This window comes from Papaver somniferum, unplaced genomic scaffold, assembly GCF_003573695.1.
Source record: "Papaver somniferum cultivar HN1 unplaced genomic scaffold, ASM357369v1 unplaced-scaffold_118, whole genome shotgun sequence".
NCBI lineage: Eukaryota > Viridiplantae > Streptophyta > Magnoliopsida > Ranunculales > Papaveraceae > Papaver > Papaver somniferum.
In genome coordinates this window covers 2988091-2998531 of record NW_020620825.1, presented here as the reverse complement: position 1 = coordinate 2998531, position 10441 = coordinate 2988091, and positions in this window count along the sequence as shown.

The following is a 10441-nucleotide window of genomic DNA, read 5'->3' as shown; positions in this document are numbered from 1 at the left end:
ATGCCAGCTGAGAAGATCAAAGAGGCTAGAGACCTAGTTGATAATATGGATAACGAATATTATGCTGCCCAGTTTGGGGAGAAAGTCACGAAGAGGCATCCTCCCAAGGTGGCAGTATCAAAGACGGGTAAAAGAACTCGAGCTTCATCGAGCGCTGAAGGTGCTCCAACTGAAGGTGCTCAAACCCGTGGTCGTGCAGGACTGGGAGGTAGTCACGGTCGTAAAGTAAAGAAGAGCAGATAAATGAAAATGATTTGTGTTGTACATTCGGAAGTTTGGGTAACTAAGTTTACTTCCGACTATTGCAAGTTCAAAATTTGAAAAGTATCAAATTTTCCCAAATTTTGATTTTTGGGCCATCGTACATTCGGGACTTTACAAAAAAAAATTATCCTCCGAATATTACAAGTTCAAAACAAACCATGCCATGGCTCTAGGTGGTTCCAAGGGCCAATATAGAAGGTTAGACAACCCATATTCGGAAGTTTGGGTAACTAAGTTAACTTCCGATTATTTCAAGTTCAAAATTTGAAAAGTATCAGTTTTTCCCAAATTCTGATTTTTGGGCCATCGTACATTCGGGACTTTACAAAAAAACATTATCCTCTGAATATTACAAGTTCAAAACAAACCATGCCATGGCTCTAGGTGGTTCCAAGGGCCAATATAGAAGGTTAGACAACCCATATTCGGAAGTTTGGGTAACTAAGTTTACTTCCGATTATTGCAAGTTCAAAATTTGAAAAGTATCAGTTTTTCCCAAATTCTGATTTTTGGGTCATCGTACATTCGGGACTTTACAAAAAAAAATTATCCTCCGAATATTACAAGTTCAAAACAAACCATGTCATGGCTCTAGATGGTTCAAGGGCCAATATAGAAGGTTAGACAACCCATATTCAGAAGTTTGGGTAACTAAGCTTACTTCCGATTGTTGCAAGTTCAAAATTTGAAAAGTATCAGTTTTTCCCAAATTCTGATTTTTGGGCCATCGTACATTCGGGACTTTACAAAAAAAAATTATCCTCCGAATATTACAAGTTCAAAACAAACCATGCCATGGCTCTAGGTGGTTCCAAGGGCCAATATAGAAGGTTAGACAACCCATATTCGGAAGTTTGGGTAACTAAGTTTACTTCCGATTATTGCAAGTTCAAAATTTGAAAAGTATCAGTTTTTCCTAAATTCTGATTTTTGGGCCATCGTACATTCGGGACTTTACAAAAAAAAATTATCCTCCGAATATTACAAGTTCAAAACAAACCATGCCATGGCTCTAGGTGGTTCCAAGGGCCAATATAGAAGGTTAGACAACCCATATTCGGAAGTTTGGGTAACTAAGTTTACTTCCGATTATTGCAAGTTCAAAATTTAAAAAGTATCAGTTTTTCCCAAATTCTGATTTTTGGGCCATCGTACATTCAGGACTTTACAAAAAAAAATTATCCTCCGAATATTACAAGTTCAAAACAAACCATGCAGGTTAGACAACCCATATTCGGAAGTTTGGGTAACTAAGTTTACTTCCGATTATTGCAAGTTCAAAATTTGAAAAGTATCAGTTTTTCCCAAATTCTGATTTTTGGGCCATCGTACATTCGGGACTTTACAAAAAAAAATTATCTTCCGAATATTACAAGTTCAAAACAAACCATGCAGGTTAGACAACCCATATTAGGAATTTTGGGTAACTAAGTTTACTTCCGATTATTGCAAGTTCAAAATTTGAAAAGTATCAGTTTTTCCCAAATTCTGATTTTTGGGCTATCCTAAATGGGCATCCTATCTTCTTGGTATTGCTTCGGTATTTCCTATTCGTCTTCGGTATGTACTTACTATTCTTTCCCTCGTGACTATTTCGCGTCCCACCTCGCTCACAAATCATTTCAAATCGAGTGTCACTAACATGATTATTTTGAACTACCACGCACATGTTATCTTTTGCCTTGTTCATAAGCCATTCCTTTGCCTCCTTCTTACTTCCAAATGTCTAAAAGTGCATAAAACAAAACAAATCTAATAAGCATAACCATTTAACATATAATTTTTGAAAAAAAAGAAAAGTAGTAATGAGTATACCAAATTGTTTGCATAGTATAGGGAAGTGTCGGGCCTCAAATAGAAATCATAAACAAACTCTTCAACGGCCTGCATATGAAAGCAACAAATTATTATACAATAATCGGAGGTTATTAAATAAGTCAAACTGCCGAATATACTATATTCGGAATCCTATCGGTTACCCAAAACACCCGATTTATGCAAATGAATGTACACAGTTTACTGAGTGCAAAAAATGATATAATCGGAATCTAAAATATATAGTAAAACAGCCGAATATAAATAACCGGGAGATAACTTTAATCGATAAACATCCGATTTTCAAGTTTTCGGAAATTTTATTTTGAGGCCACTGTTATATTCGGTAGTCAAATAATGTTAAACTGTTACCGATTGTAAAGGATAAGAATACTGAGTTTTGAAATTTTTTGAGGAATTCGTTTTTGGGGCCATTCGGAGGTAAATAACTCTACATAACTACCGAATGTAGATTTTTTTGGAAAACCAGTTTGGGGTTTTTTCTCATATTCGGCAGTAAACTACTATCTTGGAACTACCGAATATACATATTTGGTACTCAGTGTGTTATATTCGTAAGTTTATTCGAGAAATTATCTACCGAATCTGGGTAGTTCATGGCATTCAATGCATGCAATAATCGGTTTTTCTTGTTTACAAAAGCACACAAACGCATGCAAATCGAGTATTTGAGTTTCTTAACACAATACCTGTGTTTTACATGCATCGTTAGCTTCAATATCAGGCGATTCTCTATTTTCTTCCATGAAAGGGTCGTCTAGGTTTTCCTCTCCACAAAAGTTTGGATCATTCAACATATACCCAAAATCGTCTTCGCCATGATTCTCACATTCTTCTTCATATCCATCCATTTTTGTAGTGATAAAATGATTTTCCCTTTTTTCCTTCACCTTCTTCTCTATAACTCTAACAACTCAAAAATGAAAAAGAAATGGAAAAAATGAAACAGAAATCATTCTAATACTGCACCGACTACAATCGGAAGTCTGGGTAAGTTTTTGTCTTCCGATTGAAATCGGAGGATAAAAATGTTATCATATCCTCCGAATATATAAGGGTAATTTTTCCATTACGAATTACGCGAGATAAGGGCTGGCTACATTTTCCCTTTGGGTGACCTTTTTTGTTTTATTGTTGGCCCCTAAATCCTTTTGAGTGGCCCCTAAAAACGCGAGTCTTTAGAAGAAGTTTCAACAAAATAGAAGACATAAAGAAGCTTGGCAGGGAAAGAAATCCCAAGACTTGAGGTGGAGGGAAGATAAGAAGAGCCGAAGATTTATTGAAGTGGAATCGACCTGTGGGCTATAAAAGGAGTTGGGATAGCTCATAGAAGACTTACGTACACTTTGTGGAAGTTTAGAACATAACAGAGCACAAAAACACCAAGTTGCAGAGATACAGGAGAGAGGAAGAAGAAGAACTCAGAACAACAGTAAGAGACAGTCGCAGAATCCGTGGCCTTTTCTTTCAAATTCAATCAGTTTGTCACAATTTCTGTAACAATTATTCAGAGTTCGCAACAGTTTGGTGTTAGGGTACTTCGTAACAGTGGTTCGTAACAATTATATCCGTTACAAACACGCTGTTTTATACCTTCTCTTCTTTTTAATCAACTTTTGAGCAACAAACATGTATTTTGAGCAAGTGATTAATATGAGGATCTAAACCCCATTTCTGAGGCGATAGAGGAATCTATTTTTCCAACAAAAAGTGGTATATTCTTATTTATTTATTGCAATTATTTTTATGATTGTTTTGCCTTGAGTGAAAATTGTTTGAATGATTCTTGTTAAGCAATTGTTATTTATTTTGATAGAGCATGCTTGGACCTAGGTTTTTGATGTTCTATGCTTCGGATTTACACTTGTTATCTTGAGAATCTACTTGTTGCAATAGTTTAGAATCAAATTGAACGAAAAAATTGCATGAATATAAATATTGGATTAAATCACTTTGAACTTGGAAATAGTGGAATCTTAGCCTCAGTGTTCTTTTAATATTGATATCAACTTTGATTGAGTTTACTATAATTTTTAGCGAGTTTTCTATGTTAATATTAGAATTTAACTCTAATTAATATCCTTCGCAAGTCTGAGAATTGAACCACTTTTACCATTATCTACAAAACACATCAATTTTTGGCGCCGCCGACGCGGATTTGCTTTTAGGGTTTTAGATTTATTTTTTTATTATTTTTTTTAGGTGTTTATTAAATTTTTTTTTTCGATTTTACGTTTTTTTTGGGTATTTATCTTTTGTCTACAGGTTTTGGATCATAAAGAAAATTGAGCCAAGGAGTTTGGTGATTTCATAAAAGACTTGGAGCGAAAGATTAAAGCGAAAAGAACGGAAAAGAAGACAGCTTAACAACTTTAGAATATATATATATATTGTATTAGGCTTAGTTATTATTTTTGTAATTTTTCTTCTCTTTTTGGAAACTTTGGACTTTTGGACTTTGGACACTCTTTTTATTTTTACCCTACGGAAGGGTACTTTTAAATATAAACTGTTTGCAGAGAAGGAGGACAATTACGATATTGTCTCCGCACCTTGGGTTCGTACACTAACATAGGAGTCAGTGGCCCGAGTCGACTACAACCGATTCATCCCCCGTCTGGAACGGGAGGTAAGATTCTGAACACTCGCGAAACCCCTATCAGCGAGTTACTGTCTTCTTTCGTATGCTTATATGTTGAGGACTGAATACAAACTTTAATTTTCTGGTAAAGGGCAAGGCCTGGCCATACAAGATAAGGGTTCGGATTTCATCACCATCCTCTTCTTGCCCGCCTTAGGAAAACGACACCAAACGCGAACCTAAGCCTAAAATTTTGACTAGAACGAGACTGATAGGGTAACGAGTTTAACAGGAAAGTCATTCGAAAAATATTGGTTACTCTTTTAAGCATACTTCGAAGTTCTTGGCGGTTTCTGTAAGTTGAATGCGTGACTGCGCCGCCTTGTAATACCGGTGAGGCCTTGGGTATCAAAGCTTCATCGAGCTTCCCTCGCATCTATTCAACTTACTTTAACTCGGATTGATTCCAGAGGAGTTTGCTTAAATTGTAACGAATTCCCTTTCGAAGGATTAGAAACTGGTCTAGAAACAATCTAAGTGGATCCATCACGCTTTTCGTTTGCTAGAAATCAATAGGTTTGATTTGTTTGAGTCATCCTTGTTTTGTGATTGAATAAAATCCCCTTCCTTATTTTTTTTTTGCATGCCTGAACGTAAAAGAGACGCCCTAGGTAGATTTGTTAAAGAGAAACCTAGTAGTTCTAAACGTCTCAATTACCTCAATTTAGAAAGTACGATTTTTGAAGAGTCTGTTTTTGAACGTCCGCTTGAGGAGACAATCCCTAATATTCCGGTAGTGCCAGAAATGGCAACTTTAAAAGCTTTGTTGAATCCGACTAGGACTACTCGTCCTTCGTGTATTAAGTTAGCTGAAACGGAGGGACCCTATGCACTGAAACCTGGGACCTTACAGATGCTCCCAATCTTTTTAGGGAAAGAAAATGAAAACCCCTATTACCATGTTAGGGATTTTGAGGAAATTTGTAGTACTCTAAGAATTAGAGGCTTAGATGATGATGCTTTGAAACTTAGGTTATTTCCATTTTCCCTGAAAGATAAGGCCAAGTCATGGCTATATAGTTTGGACTCCGAGTCAATTGAGACATATGAACAACTTACATTTGCCTTTTTCAATAAGTTTTTCCCTAGGCACAAAACATCGACTATTAGGACGCAAATATGCACAATTTCACGACAAGAGAGAGAATCTTTATATAGGTATTTGGAAAGGTTCAATGATTTACTATCCCAGTTTCCTCATCATGGTTTAGAAAAGGTTAGGCTAGTTCAGATCCTTTATGAGGGTTTAGATTATTCCACAACGACCATGGTTGAGTCTCTATGCACTAGTGGATTTGAAAACCAAATTGTTGATTCGGCGATGGAATTTTTTAATGAAATTGCCGAAAAATCCAGCAATGGGAAAATAGTAGGGCACCCCAGAAAACAATTCCTTTAAGTAGAGGAAACGTTAATAGGATAGAAGGGGGCTATGAATCAGATGCCAAAATTGATGTTATAGCAAAAAGGTTAGAAGCTTTAGAAGTGGGCCAGACTAGTGGTAGAGTGAAGCCTTTTTGGGAAGGCCAGAATATTGAAGAGCAAGCCAATGATCTTTATAATAACACTAGATTTTATAACCGTCAAAAGATTGACCCGTATTCAGAAACCTATAATCCTGGTTGGAGAAACCATCCGAACCTTTCGTGGTCTAAGGGCCAAAGTCAAGGTCAGTTTAGTAATTCTAATGCTCCCCCAGGTTTTGGATATACTAAGAATCCTTCAGGACTAGATCAGTTTCAGAATCAGTCAGATAAGAAAATCCTAAGTTTAGAGGAATCTCTCGCCTTGTTAACTCAGCAAACTGCAAAATTTCAGTTATCCGTAGAACATAATCTACAAGATAGTAACAGGATAGGACAAGAAAATAGTCAGGCTATTTCCGAGTTAAAAACCCAGGTTGGTCTGATAAATGATTCTTTGAGAGAAAAAGGTAAGTTTCCTAGTCAAACACAACCCAACCCTAGAGGAGTTCATGAATTAGGTGCAAAACCATCGAATCAATTGAATGATGTTAGAACCCTTAGGAGTGGTAGAGTTGTAGACAATAAGGTAATCATGCCCGATAGTTAACATACTGTAGTTCACCCCTCAGAATCTCACCTCTCAGGACCAGTAGCTGAGGAGACTGATAAAGTTTTTGATGATGTGAATTCGGTTCCTGAAAGGTCTGATTTTATGCCTAGAGCCCCATTTCCCAACTATTAATACCAACAAAAAAGGAGTTGAACTTTAATGACATATTGGAGGTTTTTAAGCAAGTTACCATAAACCTTCCTTTATTAGATGCAATTAGGAAAATTCCTTCATATGCCAAGTTCCTTAAGGATATGTGTACGCGAAAGCGAAAACTTAGCGTCCATAAGAAAGCCTTTTTAGCTAGTCACGTAAGTTCAATCATTCAGAACACCACAACTCCAAAGTACAAGGACCCAGGTTCTCCTACCATTGCTTGCACAATAGGTAACTTCCGGGTAGAAAAAGCTTTACTTGAATTAGGAGCCAGTGTGAACTTACTTCCATTCCATGTATACTTACAACTAGGACTTGGTGAAATGAAAGCTACTCAGATGACACTGCAGTTAGCTGATAGGTCTGTTAAAATCCCTCGAGGTGTTATCGAGGATGTTCTTATTGAGGTCGACAAGTTTATTTATCCAGTGTATTTCGTGGTCCTAGATACCCAACCTGTCCCCGACCCAGAGAACCAGATACCTGTGATTTTAGGTCGCCCATTTTTATCTACGTCTAATGCGATCATTAACTGTCGAAATGGTGTGATGAGTTTATCTTTTGGTAATATGACTATGGAGATGAACATTTTTAATGTCAATAAGCTACCTCATGAGATAGATGACACATGTGTTGAAGAGGTGAACATGATAGAAGCCTTAGTTCAGGAGTCATTACCAAACATTTTGTCTGAAGACCCATTAGAAAGTTGTCTATCCCATTTTGGTTTAGATTTTGACGACGATAACACTATTGAATAGGTGAATGCTCTATTAGATTCTACCCCCGTGTTAGACACTGATAGATGGAAAACTAGGTTCGAACCATTACCAGTTTCTGAGACTACCCTAATTCCTTCTTTAGAAAAGCCCCCAAAGTTGGACCTTAAACCACTACCCGATACTCTAAAGTATGTGTTTTTAGGCCCATCCGATACTTTACCTGTGATTGTAGCTTCCGATTTGGATAGTGATCAGGAAAGTGGGCTAGTAAATGTACTTCAAGATAATAAGGAAGCTTTAGGGTGGACCATAGCAGACATTAAGGGTATAAGTCCTATGGTGTGTATGCATCAGATTCATTTAGAGGAAGACTCCAAACCTTCTAGGGAGATGCAACGTCGACTGAACCCTAACATGAAAGAGGTAGTTCGAAAAGAGGTGCTTAAGTTGTTAGATGCGGGTATTATATACCCAATTTAAGACAGTAAGTGGGTTAGCCCCGTTCAGGTTGTCCCCAAGAAATCAGATATCACTGTAGTCCAGAATGATAATAATGAGTTAATCCCAACCCGAGTGACCACGGGATGGCGTTTCTGTATTGAATATAGGAAATTGAACAAGGTCACAAGGAAGGATAACTTTCCCTTCCTTTTATCGACCAAATGCTAGAGAGGTTAGCTGGACATAGTCATTATTGCTTCTTAGATGGATACTCCGGATATAATCAGATCATTATTGCCCCAGAAGACCAAGAGAAAACCACTTTTACTTGTCCCTTTGGTACCTTCGCGTATAGACGCATGCCTTTCGGGCTATGTAATGCCCCTGCAACTTTTCAGCATTGTATGATGAGCATATTTTCTGATATGGTAGAACGGTTCTTAGAGGTCTTTATGGATGATTTTTCAGTGTTTGGTTCATCTTTCGATGAGTGCTTGCATCATTTGACATTAGTGTTGACTAGGTGTAAGGAAAAAAATTTAGTGCTTAATTGGGAAAAATGCCATTTCATGGTTAAATCAGGAATTGTGTTAGGGCACATCGTCTCTTCAAAGGGTATAAAGGTAGACAAAGCCAAAGTTGACCTTATTAAGACTTTACAGGTCCCAAAAACCGTAAAAGATATTAGGTCATTCCTAGGGCATGCAGGTTTTTACCGTCGATTCATTAAGGATTTTAGCTTGATTTCTAGACCTCTTTGCAATTTGCTTGCTAAAGATGTTAAGTTTGTCTTTGATGATGCTTGTTTAGAGGATTTTGAGAAGCTTAAGACTTTACTCACTACCGCTCCCATAATCCAGGCACCTAACTGGAACCTACCCTCTGAGATTATGTGTGATTCTTCAGATTATGCTATAGGCGTCGTTTTAGGACAACGAGAAAACAAATTACTTCATATGATTTATTATGCTAGCAAAACTCTGAATGATTCCCAAATGAACTACACAACTACCGAGAAGGAACTTTTAGCCATCGTGTTTGCCTTGGATAAGTTTAGGTCCTACCTATTAGGTTCTAAGATCATAATCTATACAGATCATGCTGCTTTGAAATACCTTTTATCTAAGAAGGATACCAAACCTAGATTGATTAGATGGATCCTATTGTTACAGGAATTTTCCCCAGACATTAGAGACAAAAAGGGTGTAGAAAATGTAGTAGCAGACCACTTGTCTAGGCTAGTTGTTAGTTCCCCTAGTGATTCCCTTCCTATAAGGGATAGCTTTCCTGATGAACAATTGTTCTCTGTTTCCCAATCACCTTGGTATGCAAATATAGTGAATTATCTTTCTACTGGTCGGACCCCTCAACATTGGGGTAAACAAGATCCTTCTAGGTTTTTAGCCGAGGTTAAGCATTTCTTTTGGGACGATCCTTATTTGTTTAAGTATTGTCCAGACCAGATCATTAGGCAATATGTACCTGAGAGTGACCAGTCCAGTATTCTCTCCTTTTGTCATGAACATGCATGTGGGGGTCATTTTAGTGCTAAGAAGACTGTTGCTAAGATATTGCAGTGTGGTTTTTACTGGCCTTCATTGTTTAAAGACTCTCATAGTTATTGTGTTTCTTGTGAGTGTTTCCAGAGGTTAGGGACCATTTCCCATAGAAATATGATGCCTTTGAACCCTATTTTAGTGATTGAGGTCTTTGATGTGTGGGGCATTGATTTTATGGGTCCATTTCCTAATTCTTTGGGTTATATTTACATACTTGTCGTTGTAGACTATGTGTCTAAGTGGGTTGAGGCGGTTCCATGTAAAACAAATGACCACATGGTCGTAGTCCAGTTTTTGAAAGATAATATACTTACACGATTTGGTAATCCGCGAGCTATAATTAGTGATGGAGGTTCACACTTTTGTAATAGACCATTTGCACTTTTAATGAAACAATATGGTATTACCCACAAAGTAGCTACCCCATATCACCCACAGACTAGTGGTCAGGTAGAAGTCTCCAATAGGGAAATTAAGCGTATTTTAAAGAAAACAGTTAATTCTAATAGGAAAGACTGGTCATCGAGGCTTACTGATGCCTTATGGGCTTATCGTACTGCGTTTAAGACACCCATTGGAATGTCACCTTATTGTTTAGTGTTTGGAAAGGCATGTCACCTGCCCGTTGAGTTAGAGAATAAATCCTATTGGGCTATTAAGAACCTAAACTTTTCACTTGACAAGGCAGGAGCTCACATAAAACTCCAGCTTAATGAGTTGGACGAGATTCGTAGAGATGCATACGA